Source organism: Melozone crissalis, unplaced genomic scaffold, assembly GCF_028551555.1.
Source record: "Melozone crissalis strain CALT ecotype California unplaced genomic scaffold, PUWL_Pcris_2 ptg000016l_1, whole genome shotgun sequence".
NCBI classification, from domain to species: Eukaryota; Metazoa; Chordata; class Aves; order Passeriformes; family Passerellidae; genus Melozone; species Melozone crissalis.
Window position 1 is genome coordinate 26,835,167 of NW_026535794.1, and position 21,385 is coordinate 26,856,551.

Sequence of the window (21,385 nt, forward strand, 5' to 3'; positions counted from 1 at the left end):
ACATAGATTTTTATTTTAATTTATGAAGTCTAATCTCTTTGTAAAAGAGGTAATATTAAAAATACTCTATGAAAAACTTATGTAGACAGGACCAAATCTGCATAATCAAATTGAATTAATTAGAAAAAGTCTTTATATCCAACACTAGGATTTAATATGACTTTGAGGCTATGTAATCTCTAAGAGATAATGGTTTTGAAAATAGGAGGATTATTTTCTAGTTTAAATGTGTAAAAGTGTTATAAATAACTCCTGCAAACCCCCCAAAATGCCACTCTTCTACATGGTAATAAATCTGCACATTCATGGGGTAGAATGAGGCAAACAGGTCCATCTGCAGATCCATTGTCTACTCCCATTACTCATTTCATTTGGAAAACTGAACCTGAATCATTTTTGTCTGGCAGCTCTTATGCAAAAGATCACAGCAATAATGTGAGATGTTGAAATGCTAAAAAGTCATCCTCTCAGGAGGGTTTTGCCAATTAGGAAAGGACTGAGAAACCTTTGTTACAAGAGGTAACTCAGTGTGATTCAGGATCAGAAATGGGAAAGAAAGATGGGAGGAGGAACAACAAAGGAAAGAAACGAAAAAATTTAAGAGAAATTTGATAAAAAATAGAAATGTTTCAACACTCGTCTAGCTGGTTGCATGAACTGAAGTGTGGAAGCTGGTCTTGATCTTGATCATTGGGTGGCTGCACTTTGTGCAGCTGTGCAGGGTGGGGATTGGGCTGATGGAAATGAAAAGCCATGAGTGAAGGCATCAAAGAGGAGCCCATAATAAGAGTCTGGTTGAGCCTCAATTGAATACCCTTTTGTAGACTAGTACTGGTAGCCTTGTATCCAAATGCTTCAGAATTTTATATGAATTATATGCCAAATATTATTGGGGAGATATTATTAACCCTTGAAGGAAAGCCAACACAGGAAAAAAAAAAAAAAAGCTGATTGTCATGCCTTTGAACATTAACAGTTAGTGACAAAGGAAGAAATTGACTCCTATGTCTCCTGCTTGACATGTATCATTTCCTTTTTCTGAACTTAGATATTGTCTTGTATCTTGTGACAGATTTCTTTCAGAAATCTCTCTTTATCTCTGCTTTAAAGGGGAAGATGATAACCTGGTTCAACAACAAAATTATTACTATTGAATTTCAGACAGATTTTTAATAAACACTTTTTATTGTGTAGAGGCATCTCAGTACCACAGCAAAGAATTCTCATGGACAAAAATGAATAAAGATTCAGATTAGGTGTCTGTACTGAGATGAGTGACTATGCAGTCGATATGCTCTAAGATTTAGCCTCCAACCCAAGGTATAGCAATTTGGAATTGATTTTTGCATTTATAGTTAGAAGAATTTCCCTGACAATGCCAGAATCTAGACAGACTATGGCAACACAGACAGGTGAGTGGCATCCTGTTACACACCAGAATAAAGGCAAGACCAGAGTAAAAGCCAGACCCCTCTGAAGACCCTAAGAACATAGACCATTCTGCTTTCCTATTCAGATTTAAGAATAAAACATCAGCCCTACACTGGCAGCTCTGGAAAACAATAGCTTCCCAAAGCTTTATTGCTTTCAAAACATGATTGGGATCAATGTCAGAACAGGAACTGAGTCCCCAACCTAGAATTAACCAGCTCCTGTCAGCTAAGTCCAACAATATGAGTTTATTGTACCACTGACATCTATGTGGGTAGAGAAATTACATTCATTTAACTGCAAAACTCTTAACTAATTGCAAATTTGATTAACCTCATAAATGCAGCTTTCAAAAACTGGAGCATTAGGGTCATATCTCCTTCTAACACTCAGTGTTTTGTTCTTATTGCTCCAAACAGAGAAAATTATTTCTTCAAGGACTCAGTTGTGACTTACAGGTTCTGGAAACACTCTGGATTCCATTTTCTGGAAATACCCTGGATTCCCTTGTTTAATCTGATACTATTCTCTGAGTGATAAAGTAAAGCAGTGAAATACAGAATTGCCCTTGTATGAAAAAATGGTTTGAAAAATCTTTGCAAATGATTGTTGTGTCTGTTTCCCCTACTGTGTTTTTTAGTATTATTATTTTAAAAATCATTATTTTCCCCATAAAAATATTTCCAAATATAAAGGCTAGGAGAAATTTCAACAAGAATATTCCTCTTTTTATTTGAAGAGGGTTAATCTTTCCTGTTTTTCCCTTGTAAGTTCCCTGCTTAAACTTCTGTGTTGTCCATTCAAGGAGTAGGAACTGTACCAGGAATCCTGGATGAAAAATAATAATGTAGCAGAAAAGATGATACAGTTCAGCTGTTACAGTGGATGACAGAGCTACATGTAAAAGCACTTTTTGCAATGGTTTTGAATAGCAAGAACACTCTGTGAGACCAGGATAGGTTTATATGCAGTTCACAAAACTCTGTCAAGGCTACAGCCATGGCTGTGGATTATGGTACCTAAGCCTATTGCCATTCTTGCTGTAAGCTGCTCTCCTTATCTAGTTGTAAAAGCTGCAGTCCTTCTGTGGTGCTTAGTGTGTTAAGGGAATTATTTGGGCAAGTTGGATGCCAGGCTTTCCTTCGGTGCAGTAGCACTGGGAGCTTACCTGTGGCCAATCCCCAACTGCAGCTCCTCTCCTGCTGCTCATGCAGGCAGCACCGGCACTGCTGCAGCACGAGCTCTCCTGGGTATGCGGTGTGACACCAAGCTGTGTGGCTGCCAAGTAACGTGACAACATTTCCCTTTTCCCTTTGTGTGACAGAAGTGGGAATACAATTGCATTCAATGGATGCGGAAGGGAAGATTTTAGTCATTACATTGACTCTGTGTCTCTGTGCTTCTTTTGGACGCAGACATTTGAACCCTGTGATCCAGCACTACCTTCCCTAGGTAAATCTGGCTGAGCTTCATGCACGGTTCAGGTAGTCCAGAGGCTTCTTTGCATAACTCCTCCGCAGTCAGGATGCTTGATGGAGACAAAGCAGATGAAGCTCTGAGTTTAGCATGCCCAATCCTTGTTTTCTTAGTTTGAAATAAATCTATCCCAACATTTTTTAATATTTAAAATAAAAGGAAATTAATTAGGCATTTAAGATAGCTATTCCATCAAGTTAATGGTCTGTGAACTAAGCAGTATTCTGGTGAACTCCAGAGGGGCTGAATCACAGGTTCAGGGGCTGGGGGCTCCCACATCATCTTGTAATGCTGTGAACTTACAGTTGTCCAAATGTGCCCTGCAACAAGTCACTGCTGTGGTCTGGAAAAAAAATAAATGGTTGTTATTTCTTGTGTCACAGGTACAACAGATATGCATTATCAGACATGATCAATATTACATTTATTTGCTTTGCATAACTTGATATCACTTGGTACAAATTTTATATATTTAGTCCGAAGGTTCTGCCCTTTGAAAAAAGGACTGTTGGAATCATGAAGAATTGGATTTTAGGGAAAAGAGCTTTGTGTTTTTTATTTCAAAAGGACTGAAATAGAATAGGTATAGAAAAATAGCCAAATAAGCTACATTGGTGGCAAAAAAAGATTTTCACAAATTTTATGTGTTTAAAAACTGGATATTTAATTCAGAATTAAACACTTGAGATTCCATTCATAGCAAATATAAACACAAATATATACAATTAATCTGATCTGTCATGTTAGGGAGAGAAATTAGTGTCTAGATGTGCCTTCCTTTTTCTTTGCTGTCTATAGCAGAATCATGGGGTGAGTAGCTCAGCTCCTTAAACTAAGGTTTGGGTTCCTTAGCATGAGAAATTAAACCCTCCTCCTTTGATGAATCTTCTATTTCATACCAGAAGAGGGAACAGCTTCACAGAGTGACTTGCTCCAGCTAAATAGTAGAACTGAAAAGACATTTGTTGTGGTTTTGAGATTTCTTCTTTTTTTTTCATCTTTCTTATTAATACTAAAGTATTATTTTGGAAATAAAGTTCTAGCAGGATAAATTGTTCATATAGATCTGATCTAAATAACTTGGCAGAGGCATATTCTTTTGGCGTGGAAAATCTGATGCCCAATTCCTCTTCTACCAGAATATAATGAATACTCTAACTGTGCAGCATGGTGACAGCTATGAATATCTGCTTTGTTTTTTAAAAATCTAGATTTCAATCTTTCTGAGGAGAAATGTAGAAGGAAAGTAATCTCTGGTCTTTCATAGACACATTACTATGAGTGGAAAAATACATTTGACATGCATTTTTCCTTATCTATTTCCCAAAATTATCAAGAAATACCTCCCTAACTTAAATTGAGCAGAAAAAAAATATGTGGCCTTTTTTAGTATTCATTATTATGTCATAAATTATCTTGTTTTTCCAATAGAATGTGGTTATTTCTAATTAAATGTTTTCCAGCTGCTGAATCTATAGCTGCATTTTTCTTTTCAAGAAAAACATAAAATGTAACAATCCTTGTCATATTCAGAGAACTTAGAAACTAGCTGGTCAGATGCTGCCATTTGGTCTTTGCTTTATTGTTCTTTAGGTGCCAGTTATGGTCAATCCGTTATGTTTAAATTGTTAGCCATCACTGTCTCCCTCTTTTTCAACTGACAGGACACAGCAGGAGAGGAATTTCAAAATGTCTGGCAAACTCATTACTCCTCATAACCACTGCTGTGCTCAGCTAACTGGAGTTGAGGCAGCATAAGCCTTAAATGGCTGACAGCATACTAAACATCATATTCATTAGCTCTCTCTTTTCCTTTTCCCCCCCCCCCACATTAATTTTTTTATTTTCTATTAAATCTGCTCTCAGAAGAAACTTTCAGTCACTTGAATGAACAGCAAATCAAAACATAAGGTGTTTCAAAAGAAAAATTAAGGTAACAGAATTTTCCTACATGAAAGTTTCTCTACATAACACATTGCATACTGTTGAAGTGTATTCTCATACTGCCATTTTTTTTCCTTCCAAGTACTACTGGACACACAGACTAACAAAGCCATCTATGCATCAGGTTTGGGGATAATAGCAAAGAACAGACACAGCCTCCCCTTTCTGTGATTGCTTTTTGGAGTGATGTACAGCTGATACACATTCTATGGATAAATGATCCAGGATGCATCAGGATTCTTGTCTAGCCCATTCACCAAAACTTGTTGCATTTGTAAGATGCTCATTCTGTTCGATTTTTTGGTTTTCCCCAGAAAGAGGTGACTGTATTGAGAAGACATTAAGAGTGCATTGCATATGTTTTCTAGGGAAAGTTTTCTACAGAGTCCAAATGCAGAGACTTTTTGATCACCAGAGACTGAACCTTAACTTCCTATATGGGATGTGGAAAATCTCCATCATCATCAGAAAATGCCAATGTGATTAAAGAAATTGAGGAGACTCAGGAACTTCATGTGACAACCAGCTCTTGAAGACTCCTCAGGAAGTCCTGTAAAAATGAGTTTTTCAGTACTCCCAGAGAGATCTGATCAGACTAATGCTGATGATCACACCTTTACCACACCATTCCTCCCAGATTTCCTACTGCCTGCCTTATGCCTTAGACTTTACACATTTGGTGCTTTCACAGGCAGTTCTGTGCGCCCAAATTTTGTTCTCTCCAAGCTACATTGCTTCTCCCAGTAGAGAAGGAACACTGAAGAGACTTAATATCTCAAGCTTCTCTGCCACTGGGGAGCTAGGGTTTGGTAGTGCAGGTGATAGCACCATGTTAGGGTAAAGAGAGGAAGAAACATGCCTTAAGTTCCTCTTATTGGCTTTGCTGAGTTGGTAGATCAGCTTAACTTGAAAGATGCTCTTGGGAAGTGTGTTTAAGGAGATACTTTTGAAGTAATTTTGAGACTTGTTATGAGTTTGTGCAGTGATGCCTAGGTAATTCTTTGGCATTTTGGAAATTTCTGGATGTGAAAATTTTAAAATTTTCAAATTTAAAAATGCTGATAGAGAAATGCCATGAAGTTTATTACATGTGCAGATATATGTAGATATAGAAAAATTCAGGGAGTTAGAGACCGATATAATGGAGGTGGTTAAGACACTGACAAAACAGAACAGTTCTGATGTTTAGAAAAAGACATGACCAAATTCCTCCATTAAAGCCTCCACAAGTTATTTGTTATCATCGCTGCATCTACATAGCTGCTAAACTTTAATAAATGTTTCATATGTGAGGATCCTTCCAATGTATTTAGCAATAGATTCTGCCTGTTTGCAGGCAATATAATATAATTGCCTCTTGTGCTTATTTCGTTCTTCAATTTGTTTTTACCAGAATCCCTTCTACATTAAACCACACACATCTTTGCCCCTTTGGTGTCACAATGCTCACATACATGCATATGCATAAAATGCATATGCAGAGTGCTTGTCTGCCTATGGTATTGCTGTTTTACAGCCACTGTCTTGGCTGAAAATTGAATGAAGGGGCCTTATTTACCAACAAGTTGAGAAGTAATCAGATTTCTTCTGACAGTTCTGTTTATGGTTAATTTGACCGTTTGTCTCCTCATCCACCTGGTATCATTGCTTCTATTTTCATTTACAACAGAAAACTGCTGCTTGCTTTGCATGTTTTTGCAAAACCATTATAGGAAGTAAATACTAATAGAGACACAAAAATTCTTTTCAATAAAATAATTCAAATTTATTTGTGGGCAGTTTGTGTTACTAAACTCTTGCTTGCATTCTTTCTGACTTAAGGGCACATGGGTCTACAGACAATATTTGAAGAACATGAATATCATGATGTGTAGTATGATTGGCAGTCTTTGCCAGTTTGTTGACATATGCAGCTTAAATGGAAGAGGAGGAGGAACAGAGAAGGGAATCCTCTGTGGATGATTGAGAAAGTATTGTTCTGCAACCCATGGGAAGAATACATTAACTCTGCATGGAGGACTCTACACTGGAGCATGTGGATATTTCCTAAATGATTTGTGGTCCATGGAGGGCCCATTGCTGGAGCAGGTTTTCACTGAAAGACTGCAGTCCACAGAGAGACCTACACTGGAGAAGAGAAAAAGGATGGAGCAGCAGAAAGGAACTGCTACAGACTGACTGTGACCCCAGCATTCCTCATCCTCTGGCACTACTTGGAACAGGGAGAAAGCAGAGAAGTTGGGAATGAAGGAGTGAAGATGAGCCTAGGAAGAAGGACAGATAGAACGAAGGTGTTGTTTTAACTTGCAAGCTCCTTTCATCCTTGGTCTCTCCCAGCAGATGCTTGTGAGAGGAATAAAAAGGGGGGAATGGCTGGGTGGGAATCCAGTCACCTGGCCAAGTTCAAGCCACCAAAGTAGGAAATGACAGGTCATAAATCTATTTGCCACTTTGGTCAAAACACAAGCAAATCATAAGTTCATGACAAAGAAAATAATTCACCTTTAAGATACCAGTCAATCTTACAGATAAATTTAATCTTGCCCACCCAACAAAATGACAGTTACTCAACAGACACAACAGGGAAAATTCCATTACTTATAGTGATTCAAAGAGGCCATTCAGAAAAAGCATTATTGCTGGGCAGTAAATCCAAGTCAGTTATCAGAATTTTTCTCTCTTACTTTTTTCTTTCTTTGATGATAAACCCTCATTTTACAACATAATATAATTCTTAGTTTAAGCAATTTTTATAAGAATGCCAAAGGATTTAATTTTTAGACAACACTGATTCTTGGGATATGTTTTATAGAAACTCATTATTTCTTTTAACTTATCCATGTTCTTTCTCTGACAGAAACTTTAATTGTTTCTCAGCTATTTAAGATAATGCTCTTTTGAAATTTGTAGTTAAAAATACCATATGTCTAAATGTAAACCATTGCATAATCCCTTCCTGATTCCATTGCTATGTGAATGCTTAAAAAATTACCTACAATATAACAAGGCTGTCTGATGCCATAACTGGATAACAAAGTAAAAAGCGATTTAATGTAAAAACCCAAAACCTCTAAAATGAATTACAAATAACACTATCATTTGGGAATTCATTAGAAATCTGACAATGCTCAAGTAACTTCCTAACCAAACTAAAAGACAAAATATGTCTTTGTTTTTGGTCTGGCTGAGATGGAGTTCACTTTCCCTTAGCAGCCCTCACAGTCCTGTGCTTTGCATTGGTAGTTTGAAATTGGTAGTTGTGTTGATAACACACCAGTGTTTTGGCTACTTCTGGGCAGTGCTGGCACAGCATCAGCTCTGTCTTCAACATCCTCCCCCAGCAAAGGAGCTGGAAGAGGACAAGATCTTGAGAGGGGACTCAATTAGATCGGCTGACCCAAATTTACTTAATTTTTATTTTCCCACCATCTCTTAAGCATATAATTGTCAGACTGAAAATGTAGAAGTACTACTCTTCATCCTCCACCCAGTGCAAATGAAACAGTTTGTATAGCTGTTTGGATCCTGTGAGAAATGCTACTGTGACACACTTTGTCAACAAGTATATTTTGATCATTGATCACAGCCAAGATTTGAATATGATCACTGGTCATTTCCTTTAACACAGTGTCCTCAACACTCAGTAAGTGACCTACTTGTGATCAAGGAAAAAAGAAATTAAAGTTTCTTTAGACTTCAATCACTTTTTACAAAGATAGCTGGGTACTTGGTGAACTGGAAAGTTGCTGATCACATGAGGTGTCCATGTCTGATTCTACTTTATCTGCTCAACCAGAAACTAAACACATAGGGTTTCAAAAGGATGGATACCTTTCTTTTGAAGAGTCTTTGAAGGTTACTAGATTAGATTATTGACTATTGAGAGAAAATGCATTATATTCCATAAACTTGAAGGTTAAAATTTCTCATCCTGTATCATAAGCATATGTTATTTGGGAAGGTGGTCAGACATCTGAGGGTGAGACCTAAAGCAGTTTGTTTCCTTGGATGTAAGGAGCTGATTGGGAGGAATACAGATTTCTGGGTGACTCTGTAACTCTTCAGGGAAGCTATTGATCTATGCTGCTAAAAATCTAGAACTATTTAAAAGCAGGGGCCTGCTTTTAAATAGTTCTAGATTTAAATATTTTAGATATTGTTTCTACATCATACTTTTTCCTCGGGGTAATTTCATTCCTTTTACTTGTTTCTCATTCACTAGATTGATGTATTGGTGACTGAAGCCTCAAAAGTTAAGGTGAAGCTATACAAATTATTATATTTTGAAGAGCTATAAGATACCTTTAGTACTGAAAACATGTCCTTTGGAATTATATTGCAGATTAAGAACATCATAACTCATCTTCCATAAAGATCAAATGCAGTGTCACGTCTTTTACTGATACAGATCTTTGTATGTTCAAGATACTTCAGTCAGACTATTCTGCTTCACCCCAGCTGAGAATTCAGCTGCTGTTTCTTCATGATCACATAAGATTTTCTTATCTGGCCAAAACACTTGTCCAATTCCTATTCAAAAACAATTGTGCTTCACATTAGAAATGAGCTGTGCCTGGATTATTCATCAGACACCTGGTGTTGCGTTTTTATGTTACTAAATATTCTCTTCACTCAGGGACATTACAAACTCTGATTACAAATCTGACACAGATTACTAACTCTGTGTATCTCATGTTTTTTACCTTCTCTGCCATGAAGTTTTCATTGTAAAAGATGATATTTCATGATTGTCAGAGAGTATGCTAATCCGTAAACAGACATCTTGTGATTTCCACAAATCTGTTTCATTGGACAACACTTAGCAATGATGGAATTCAATATGCTAGCAGCTAGTGGTTCTATGATTGATTTAATGTTTAAACAACAATTTCATTTCTTCAAAATTTTGATGTACTCAAAGTGTACATCAACTGGAGCAAAACAATACCACAGTTCTCCTCACACTGATGTTTTGCCACTGCTTTTCATAGGAATGGGGTTAGACTTTTACTGAGTCATTCCTTTTCAAAGCAAAATTCTCTCCTGTGTTTAACAGAGATGCACAGAGCCTTGGAATTTGGTGGCCAGGAAAAATAAGATCCATTGCATTCTCACTTGATAAATTTGAGCCTTAGGTCTGAGGTTTTGTACAACAGAGCAGAAGCAGAGGTGTTTGGCAGTGGAGACTTTGATTTCTGTGCTATACACATCAACGATGTCAGAACTTTTTGTTTACATCAGTATTACTTTGAAAAAATATTAGTTTTTGTTCCTCCAAGGCCCATTTGTGGGTGTGTGCTATAAGGTATACCTTATATTAGTAATTATTTCCTTGACTAATCCTCAGAAAGGCTAGAAAATGACTTAAAAATTAGCGACCTTAAATTTGCCCCTCCAATTGCATTCTTTATGACATTTTAGTCTAGTACTATATTTATATCCTCTTTTTGATTTTAAGTTTTTTTGCTATATAGTATTTTAAGTTTAATCAAAAGTCAACTTAGAAAGGCCATTCTGCCTAAGGGATATTTTTCCATTAAGTATTTGACATATTGGTGGCCTTGAGGGATTATTGGTTTTTGAAGAAATATTAGCAGCTGGAAATTTGCATTTTAATACAGTTCTCCTCAACTACTCAAGCAATTTTATTTTTAAGACTTGTGACAGGCTTCAAAGCCTTAGTTCTAAAGCAATCTTGCCAAGTAGTAGCTAACATAATTTTACTACAAATGATTAAATTTCCTAATAGGTTTTCCTTTTCAAAATCTTGTTTGAGGTGTCTGTGAAATCAATACCAAAACTTTGAGATTTGTACTAGAACTAGCATTGCTAATTTTTCTGAACTAGAGAGAACTGGAAAAGAACTCCACTCTAAATTCTCCAACCCAAAGAAAATGAAAACTAAACCCAAATGTGATGGAAGTAAGTTCTCTAAATCTAAGGAGGATGACAACCTCTGTAAAATTTATATTCTTACTCAGTATTTTTTAAAATTATGGCTATACAAACAGGCTATCATAAACAATTTTGTTGTTTCATAATATCTGAGTCTTTTAGGTGAATCAGATGCAGGAAAAAGCATTTACAGTAAAATCAGAACAGACTGCACACTATGGAAGTGCTGATATCAACACTATGCATGTGATGTCTGTCCTAGCTGCCATTTAAGAGAAAATGCCCATTGACTTAATGTGTTTTGTGTTCACCTAAAAAAAAAATTTATGAGACAGTGACAATTTTAAAAATGGGCTACACTGAGATAATATTACCTGATATGTTAGCATTGCTGGTTGAAATTAGGCAGACACAGTTTAATCAAATGATCATGCTAATCATACATTAGAGTATGGTAGATTGGGATTTTGTTTTGTTTGGTTTGGTATTTTTTTGTTTTTGTTTTTGTTTTTTGAGAATGAAATTGCAGAGCAAAATTTCAATTATATAGTTTAGCTAAATCTTTACATTATAGATAAACCAGAACTGGCTGTAGTTATAGGAGGGGGGAAAAAGGAACTACCTGGGAAAAGAACATTTTCTAACTTCTCCACACATCATCAAATAAAGTGTAAAAATTATCTCCAGTGAACTCCTTCCACAGGAAAATACAGTGTGATTTCCCTTTCAGAAAAAACACCCATCAACCTGATCAAAAGCCCTGATGACTGTTGGGATCTTTTTTATCGACCTTAAAATATCTCAGATTAGATCTGAAATTTATTATTAGAACCCAAAGTATTTTAAACAAAGACAGTAAGATTTCTTTTTATTTTGCTGGTTTCTATAGAAAGAAAGACTTTTGTTTATTGTATCAGTGTGGCTGCCACATCATCTCATTACAACTGAAAGTCTCATTGTAACTGGTAGTCTATCAACTGATTGTTCTGTTGTATTTCACACATTAACATGTAGGAGCTTTACTGAATATCACCATAGAAATTCTACTTGGTATTATGGAAAAAAACTCAAAAACCCAGCCAGAATAAGTTTTCAGATCAGACTCATGAGTTTGACTTTAGTTAAAAAATAATAAGACCACTGTTTTTTAATATATGCGTTTTGAGTGTGTTTATCTTTTTGTTTCTGAATTTTAATTTGTCAGTTGTGGTATGAAATACCTAACAGAGTTGAATTTTCAGAACTTATTTAAACAATGTCCCTTTCACCAATAATTCCTTTTCTACATTCTTTCCACAAACTGCCAAATCATTTCTGGACCCAAAGGGCCCACAGAAAGTCTGAATTCAACCACCATATCTGACCATGCCCTGAAGCAGCACGTAGCCACATATTCTGACCCAGACCTTCACTTAGATTTTTTCATTGTTTCTTCATAGAATCATAGGATAGTCTGAGTTGGAAAGGACCTTTTAAAGATCATCTGTTCCAACCTCACTGCAATGAGCAAGGACATCTTCAGCTAGGTTAGGCTGATCAGAACCCTGTCCAACCTGAATGTTTCCGGGGAGAGGGCATCTACCACCTTTTTGGGAACCCTGCTCCAGTGTCTCACAACCCTCATTGAAAAGACTTCTTCCTGACATCTAATCTAAATTGACTGTCCTTGAGTTTGAAGCCATTTCCCCTTGTCCTGTCACTACAGACCCTGCAAAAAAATTTTGTCCCCATATTTCTTATAGGCTTCCTTTTAATACTGAAAGTCTGTAATAAAATCTCCTTTTAATAAAGCTTGTCTTCTGCTGGCTGAAAACCCCCTCTTTTCTCAGCCTTTCCTCTTAGGAGAGGTGCTCCATCCCTCTGATCATCTTGTTGGCCTCCTCTGGAATTGCTCCAACAGGTCCGTGTCCCTCCTGTGCTGGGCACCCCAGAGCTGGATGCTGTGTTCCAGGGGGGTCTCTCTCAGCAGAGCAGAGCAGAGCAGAGGGGCAAAACCTCCCCTGCCCTGCCCTGCTGCCCACACTGCTCTGGATGCAGCCCAGGACACGTTTGGCTCTCTGGGCTGTGAGTGCACATAGCTGGGTCACGCCCAGCCTCTCATCCACCAGCACCCCAAGGTTCTTCTGGGAAGGGCTGCTCTCAAACCCATCATACCCCACCTGTATTGATAATGGGGATTGCCCTGACCTTGCACTTGGCTTTGCTTGTCCTCTTGAGTTCCCATGGGCCACTTCTCATACCTGTCCAGGTCATTTGGATGTCATCCCATCCTTCAGGGCTGTCAACCCCATCAATGCACTTGCCTTCCACCCTAAAAAGCCTGAAGAGTCTTCCAGAACAGTGTGCAAAGCCTACAGATTAATCTTCTGTTGAGTGCATCTGGTTGTGACATCTTCTGCTGGTTGCCACCTTCTATTTTGCATTTATACTGAATGGCTCTAGTGAGGTGAAGAAACAAATCAGGAAGTAAACCTTAGGTGCGTAAAATTCTTTTAATCATATTGATCTGATATAATGATATTCCTCAGTAGAATCAAAGGAACATTTACTTTACTGCTTTTCTCAGACAGCAGCTGAAATTGGATTCCTCAGAGGGGTGAATGTGGTTTAATGTAGAAATTATCTTGATCAACAGGCTTAACCTGTTCATAAAGTCTTTTCTTTCAGATGTCCTCAAAATATTTTTATGTCTAAACAAAAATGGCTTCTGGGGTTTTTTTATACAGATGTTTCTATTTCAATATCAGGTTTTTTTCAAACTATAACAAGTCAAACTGTGATAGAGCTGGTTTATCCTTAGGTTTCCATCATGCCTTTTGGATTCCATAGGCTAATTTACAACTGCTAAGTTATAGGAATGATAAATGTTTATTTGACTCAGTTTTAAGTGAATTTTCTCCTCTCACTATTATTTTAATTTCAAATCCAATTACACTATCATTATTAAGAGCAAGAGAAGACAACAGCTCTCTTAATTATAAAGTCAAAAATTGCTCTGGAAACTGTGGAAATGAGAAGTTTTAGGATATTTGGAAAAATACCATCCAATTAGATAAAAAGAATATAAATAGGTAGAGGTTAACCCATTTGACATAATGACCTATAAAATAGTGTTTAAAAAGAAAAATGGTTGTCCGCACTACTCTGGGCTCATTAAAAATCCTCATTGATGCAACCTGAATTTGTATGTGTGGGATGCAGCTGTACTTTGAAAGTTTGTATATATCCCTTTGATATATTTCCTAACAATGGAAAAATTTCAATGTACCAGTAACTGAATACATCCCAAACCCCCCAAATTTCTTTTTAAACTGGTAATCATGTAACCAAATATGGATTTTTGTCGGGCTTGGTAATACCTGTGTGTTGATTTAAACACCTCAGGCAAATAGGATTCACACATAAGAATATGATTACTGCTAGAGGCTGTAACTTTATTAACTTAATTAACATAATGATAGCTGGGGAGATGCAAAACAGCTATTTCACCCAATATCACTACCTAACAGGAGTTCTCCAGAGTGCTTTTACCTAGAATATATCAATCAAGTTAATAATAAAACAGCAATCTTCATTTACATTCCTTGACAGCTGACAGTCAAATCCTTTCCCCTTTTCTGCTTGAGTCAGGGATCAAGGTGAAGTGTCTCAGTCTGTGCTTAAAATTTTCCTCTGTGCTCAGTCAGGTCAACCACTAACTTGGAAAATTTGAAAATATCTGAAAATTTTCCCTTGAATCACCCTGGACCTTGTAGTATGAGGTCATAGGTTTCAAATCAGCAGAAACTCCAAACGCCCATATATTCTAAAACATTTGTCACTATAAACTCCTCCGAACCTCCTGAGTTCCTTGGGTGTGTGACACATGAGAAAATTAACACTGCAGAAAACTATCTTCAAGATGCAACAGAGGAAAAACCATACACAATATATCACTGTCTCAAATTCAGGAATTAAAGACTGGCTATAACTTAGAAATGCAGAAGGAACTAGAGACCAGGAAGATTTCCTTAGTAAAAGCTAAAAGTTAATGGTAATATTGAGCCCATATAATGGTTTAGTTTGCACAGCTAGAGTTGAAGAATCTTTTATCACTAACTCTAGGCTATTTTTTTTCCTTCTGTTATGGAAGACTCTTGTAATGTACTATGACAAATTTTAGTAGTCTGAAAAAGCCAGGAATTAAGTAACAGAGCTTATAAAAATGATACTAGAAGTTGAGAAATTTTCAGTAGAAAATACTGAGTTACTGGGAGGGAGCTACCCACATGATTGTACAGAATTTTAATTTTTCTTTAAGTCAGGAAAGATTTCTCTTAGTCAGCACTTATTCTGTCAAAACTAAAAAAACCCCACAATCCTGTAGTTGCTAACAGATATCCATGCACTGATGGTATGAAAAAACCAGACTTTATATCTTTGCCCTGACTAATTTGAAATTAATATCTTGAACTTGCAATTCTCATCTCTCATGGGAGCTACTGCCTCTTCTGAACAGATGCTCTCTATTTTTTCCCATAAAACCCCTCAGAAGTCTCAGGTTTGGCTTGATGCAGACTTACCAGAGGCTAAGAAAATAATTTCCTACACAGTTCTTCAGTGCTCATACCTTTCAGCACAGTATGTTTCCTTAAAAGCTAGCTAATATTTGCAAACTTCTTGCATAGCAAGTTAAAACTCCCAGAGTAATTTGGAACAGCATCGAATTTAAAACTAAATGTCACAGGCCTAAGAGAATAAACATGTCCTGAAAATATAAATGAGGATTTGGTTTTCCATACACAGCAGATAAAATGGCTTTCTCTAGGAAAGTTTGGGCATTCTCTTGCATTTGTCCATATTTTGGTCATCTTTGCCCACGCCCACTGCGACCATGTTTTCATCTAATGACACTCGTATCATCCTGCTGAAAATTGTAAACAAGGTCAGTTAAGAAAATCAAATCAGCAGTGAAAAGAAAAAAAAAATTAGAACTGTTTAGATGTAACTGTTTGTCTCCTTTCTTTAAATACAAATGTTTAAAAGGAAGTCCTTGTGCTTGGTTTGTTCAGCAAGGTTTTGGTAGCAGGGAGAGCTACAGGGCCGGCTATTGTGAAAAGCTGCCAGAAGCTTCTCTAATCTCCAGTGGAGACAAAGCCATCCAGCTCTCAGATTAACCCACTCCCGGCCAAGGCTGAGCCCATCAGTGATGGTGGTAGCACCTCTGGGATAATGTAATAGAGAACAGAAAAAAGGTGCTGCACAAGAGCAGCTGCAGACAGAGAAGAGATGGCTGAGGATACAAGAGAGAAACAGCTCCGCAGGCATCAAGATCAGTGAAGAAGGGATGGGCTGAGCTGCCTCAGGTGCCAGATCAGAGATTTCCCTGAAGCTCCTGGAAAAGGCAGTGGGGAGGCAGGCTGTCCTGCTGTGCACAGCAGAGCAGAAAACAACTTGCAGCCTGTCTAGAGCTCTGTGTCAGAGCACGGAGGTGCATCCCAAGAAGCCTGTGACCCCATGGGAAGCCTGGACTGTGCAAGCTCCTGGAAGGACCTGTGGAGCCATGGAGTCAGAGGAGATGATGCTGGAGCGGATTTTCTGGCAGGAGTTGTTACCCTGTGGAGTGTCCCACTGCAGCAGTGAATGAAGAACTGCCAGCTATGGGAAGAACTCATGTGGGAGAAGCTCATGCAGAACTGTCTCCCATGGGAGAAACCTCACACTGGAGCAGAAGGCTGTGAGTAGTCCTACGTGAGGAGGAAGGAGCAGAAGCAATGATGTGTGATGAACTGACTGCAGACCCCATTCCCTAATCTTTGTGCCACTGGGGGGAAGGAGGTAGAGAAAATTTGGAGTAAAGTTGAGCCCAGCAAGAAAGGAGGAGTAGGTGGAAGGTGTTTTAAGATTCAGATTTTGCTTGCTCATTCATTTTTTCATATTTTGATGCATAAAATTAAATATTTTATTTCCTGAAGTTGAGTCTGTTTTGCCCATGATGGTAACTGCTGAGTTACTCATCCTGTCCTTATTTTGATCCATGAGGTTTTCCTTATATTTTCTCCCACCCACCCAGCTGAGAAGGGGAGTGGTAGAACAGCTTTGTGGGCACCCAATATCCAGCCAGGGGCAAGCTGCTACAGTCATGCATTGGAATAATATAGATAACCTACATAATATGGTTATGAATTTTCTTCAATATTTGCTGTGCAAGTTTAAGATCATTTTGCCTTCTAAAATGAAAGTCAGTTTCCTGAGCTATTGGCTTTGTCTTCTGCTGTCTTGTTCTGCATTTAGTATAATTTACTGCACTTGCTCTATGACTGAAATGAATCATTTAATTCACATAAGCTCTTGGATTTTTTCAGCCTTTTATGCCTTGCCATGAGTTGAGGACAATATAGGCTTAGAAGTATAAGGTCAAAAGTGCATTTTTCCATAAATAATAAATTCTTTGATCATTTAAATAAGAAATTTTCTTACTAGAAGTTTTTATCATGGTTTTTAATGTAATTTTTGGCACTCATCACCTTAGACATTATGTTTTACATTCATCAAAAATACCACTGCCTTCAGACTCCACATTGTCTCAGTGTATAAAATGCAGCTACATTTTCATTGGGTGCAAATACCTGTATCTTTAAAATTAATATCATGAAAGCAAACTATAATTAAAAATATTGAAATTCATCCTGCAAAAGAATGCGACTATTCTTAACTTTTGGACACTGCAAAAATTATAATCTAGAGTGCTCAAACATGCACTTCTTTATTTTTGACTTTACTTTCTCAGTGCTCTCTTGAGAGCACTGGAACTTGTTGGAAGCCATAACTGTGATTCATGCAAGACTTCTTTTTTTATTTTGGGTAATTTGCAGTTCCTTTGGAACAAATTTATTCTATAGGTGCATTATACCACTATTCTGTAAATAATTTTGTAGTCTGGAAACTGAAAGATGTGAAGTTTCCCAAAAATTTTAGTAGAGGTATGTGATGTCAGTAAGCCAGTTCCGACAAGCAAAAACAATTAAGCAAGTGACAGTTGCTGATGCTTCACTCTGTGACCAAGATGAGCAACATAAAATTAGAGCTCTTTTTCTAGGGAGTTCACTAGAACTATTCTCTGTAAAAGGAAACTCATTTAAAAAAAATTTGATTTTCAGCATCTCAAAGGGCATGTTTTAAAATTGCCTAAGAAGTTAGAAGCATTTCTGAAAACTTATCAGTCATTTTCTAGGATGGCCCTGCTTGAGCAGGGAGGTTGGACAGATGACCCTCTTTCAATGGGACCCATTCTGTGATTCTCCTAAACACTTCAGTTGCTCACAGAATGTCCTAATACCCTTGGTGAGAAGGAAGAAGGAATGGACATTCTACCAATTTTATGTTCCATAATGATTTGAAATTAACGATCACTAGATGTAATTAGAAGCTGGCTACTTTACAAAGTGTACATATTAGGAAATCACATTTATTTTGTATGTTAGCTTTAAAAAAAACCCCAAAATGTTATTCATTCTTATGAACATATTTCTGTCCATATTAAAAATATGAAGCATTACAAGAAAAAAACACAGGTAGAAAAAAGAGGTATCTTCAGTAGACATTTGTAAGACATTCTGTGAGTAAAAGAAGATGCATAATTTACTGCAGCCTTAGGGAAGCTATAAATTATATTCAGACAAATCACTATTTGTTCTGTTATTGTAGTGAAAAATTCTCCTAGCAACTACCGTGCCTTACTGTATCTGTTAGCTGATATACAGAATATGCTTTCTTAAAGGAATGTATACAAATAGATGACAAAGATCTTTGTCTTTTCTGGCAAAGCCCATAGGGTAAAATGCTTAATTTTCAGTTGATAGAAAAAAGAAATCTTTTAGTTGCTCTGGGCTATTTGGATTAAAGAGTAGGAAAGAAAGATGCAACATGTGTCAGGAGAAAAAAAGGGCAAGAAAAGTGCTAAGAAATCAAAAGAGGAGAAAACATAAACCAACATATTCCTAGGGGAAAATTAAAATGCAAAAAAAAATTTAAAAGTGATAATACATCTATATAATATAAACTATTTGAATAATTAAATACAAAAATGAGTGGGAAAAAACCTCAGTACCATCTAGACATACTGTATATTTGGGAAAAATAAATGAATATGATGAAGATATGATTGTGTGTGTTTGTTATAGGTCACCTGACTTGTAAAGGAAAATTCCTACATCAACCCTTGAAGTGTTAAAATGCAGAAGCTACTATATTCGTGAGGGACTTAACAATAACCATTTTGAAACCCATTAGGTAATGAAGACAGTAAAACACAGAAGTAGTTCCAAGAATACTGAGAAGACAGCTTTATGATCCAGAAAGTAGAAAATGCAACCAGAGGAGAAACTGTCCTGGATCTACTTCTTCAATAGGGAGGAACTAATTGAGAACGTGAGTATAATACAGAGCTACTTGCATTACTTACCATATGTATCTGATTGTAAGGAAGGAAATCCTTTTGAATGAAGAAACTGAAGAAATATGGCACAGAAGAGAAAGAATATGGGGCAGACTAGAAAATGCCTTTGCAAAATTATTAACCCTGCCATGCAGTCCTGACTGAAGAAAACAAAGTGCACAGTCCTGTAGGAGCATGCAGAGTTGTGCTGAACAGCAGTGATGCTTGAGACATCACTGATGGGCTGATACTGGAGGTCACCAATTATCTACTGAGTAGTTTCTCTCCTGAGCTGTTTTTCTTTTGCAGTTTGCAGCAATTGTGTCACTATGGTAAAATAAGTTGGCAGTGAGTTACCTGGAAGAAAACTAGTCTCAGCAGAATGGAGCACAATGCAAACTAATTTATCTAATTTTGCAACTAGAACAGAAAAAAGAAGACTGGAAAAGGAGCATTCAAGATCCTTTGGGCAGTGTCTCATCCAAGAAGGTCTCTAGCACCATTTCCAGTCTTCTCTGGCTGTTTAACTGAGTAGTCTTTATTCTGCCTGGTCTGTTTTCATCTTCACAAAACTCAGCAGAGCCAGACTGAACGAAAAATACTAGGATCAGTTTATAACCTTTCAGTACCAATAACTACCAGTGAGTTCATGCTCACCTAACTCACTTTCTGCAAACTGCTCCAGGACATTTAAGCAGAACTTCTTCCCAGCCAGTATAATTAAAAGGTGATCTCCCTTCCCAGGCCGGGGCCTCAGCATTTGTCCTTGCTGAATTTCATCAGGCTCCTGTTGCCCATTCCTCCAGACTCTACACTGGGTGGCAGCTCTGCCCTTGAACCTGTTGACCGTCTTCTCCAATTTGGTGTCCTCTGCAAACTTGACAGAACTTTTCATCTTCCCCCAGTATTCTTTTTCTTAAGTAAATTCTGTCTCTTTACACAGCTTTGTGTGAAGTGCCTGTCTGAGGTCACTTTAGCAGGCCGCTTTTTAGAAACCTCAGAGCTTTCCTGGTAAAACACAGCTGTGCTGTGTTTCAGTTCTTACCCCAAGTCATGTCAGACACTTCCAGACTGGACTGAACTGAATAAAAAATGCATATTCATAAGAATTAGCCACAGTGAACTATTAAGAACACCTATTGTTTACTACGGCTTTGCAATATGTAAATTCTGTCATAGCTTCTTGCTTTAAATAATCTTGAATAATTTACTGAACATTACATCTGTACTGCCACCTTATTTAAAAGATGTAAACCTATGATGTTTTAACCCTGTCAAAAATTTGACCTCTTCATTCAGCTGATTTGGCCAGCTAATTTGGAAAAGCAAATCTGTCCGAAAAAAAAAGTGAAGAAAATCAGCCATTTTTCACTTTTTGCCTCAAGCATGTAACGATGAATGATTCATGGCACTTCTTGCTCTGTGACAGATTCATTATTAAAAGTTTATTTAATTATCAATACTGTGCTCTGGTCTATTAAGAAAATCATATTTTATATTGACTATTACTTGTGAATGAAGCTATCAGTGTCATTCAATCCACTTGGAATCCTGAACAGCTGTTTCATTAAGCTGATAATGTTTGCTATTGACATGTTTAATGCAATATATTTTACAAGGGCATAGTGGCAGTTTCTCTGTGTGTTAGGAGAACTCTGTGGGGTAAGCTAGGATGTATGATACTGTGTGTGTCCTGTTTTGTTTGGGGTATATTTGAGGCTCAAAATCTGAGAGATACTGTACTGCAGTACAGTAGTGCCCACTTCAGTCATGCCAGTTCAATTTATTTCATTGTTATTTTCATTGCAAATGTGTGTCAAGAAACATAATGATCTCAGCATGTAAATTATACGAGGACATAGAAAATAAAGGGATTTGTAATCCACTGTTAATGTCAGTTGCTTTCAGTTTGCCTAAATACATTAAAAACACAATATTATGGATATTTTGCAAACACTAACATTAGCATATATTAATGCGTGTTTCTTTTTTTTCTTCACTCCATTTCAAATTAATATCCATTACCATTATCAGTGTTTTATCTCTTTTGTGCTGGAAATTGAATTCTGCATTAGAGAAAGTGGATAATGTTTAATAGGAAGATGAGAAATCTGAAATAGAAAATGTTGGGCTTTTTTTTTCTATTTAAGATTGTTTTCATGCTCAAATGATACTTTCTGCCCATTTTCACTATTTGCAATAATGTTTATCTTGGAAAACACC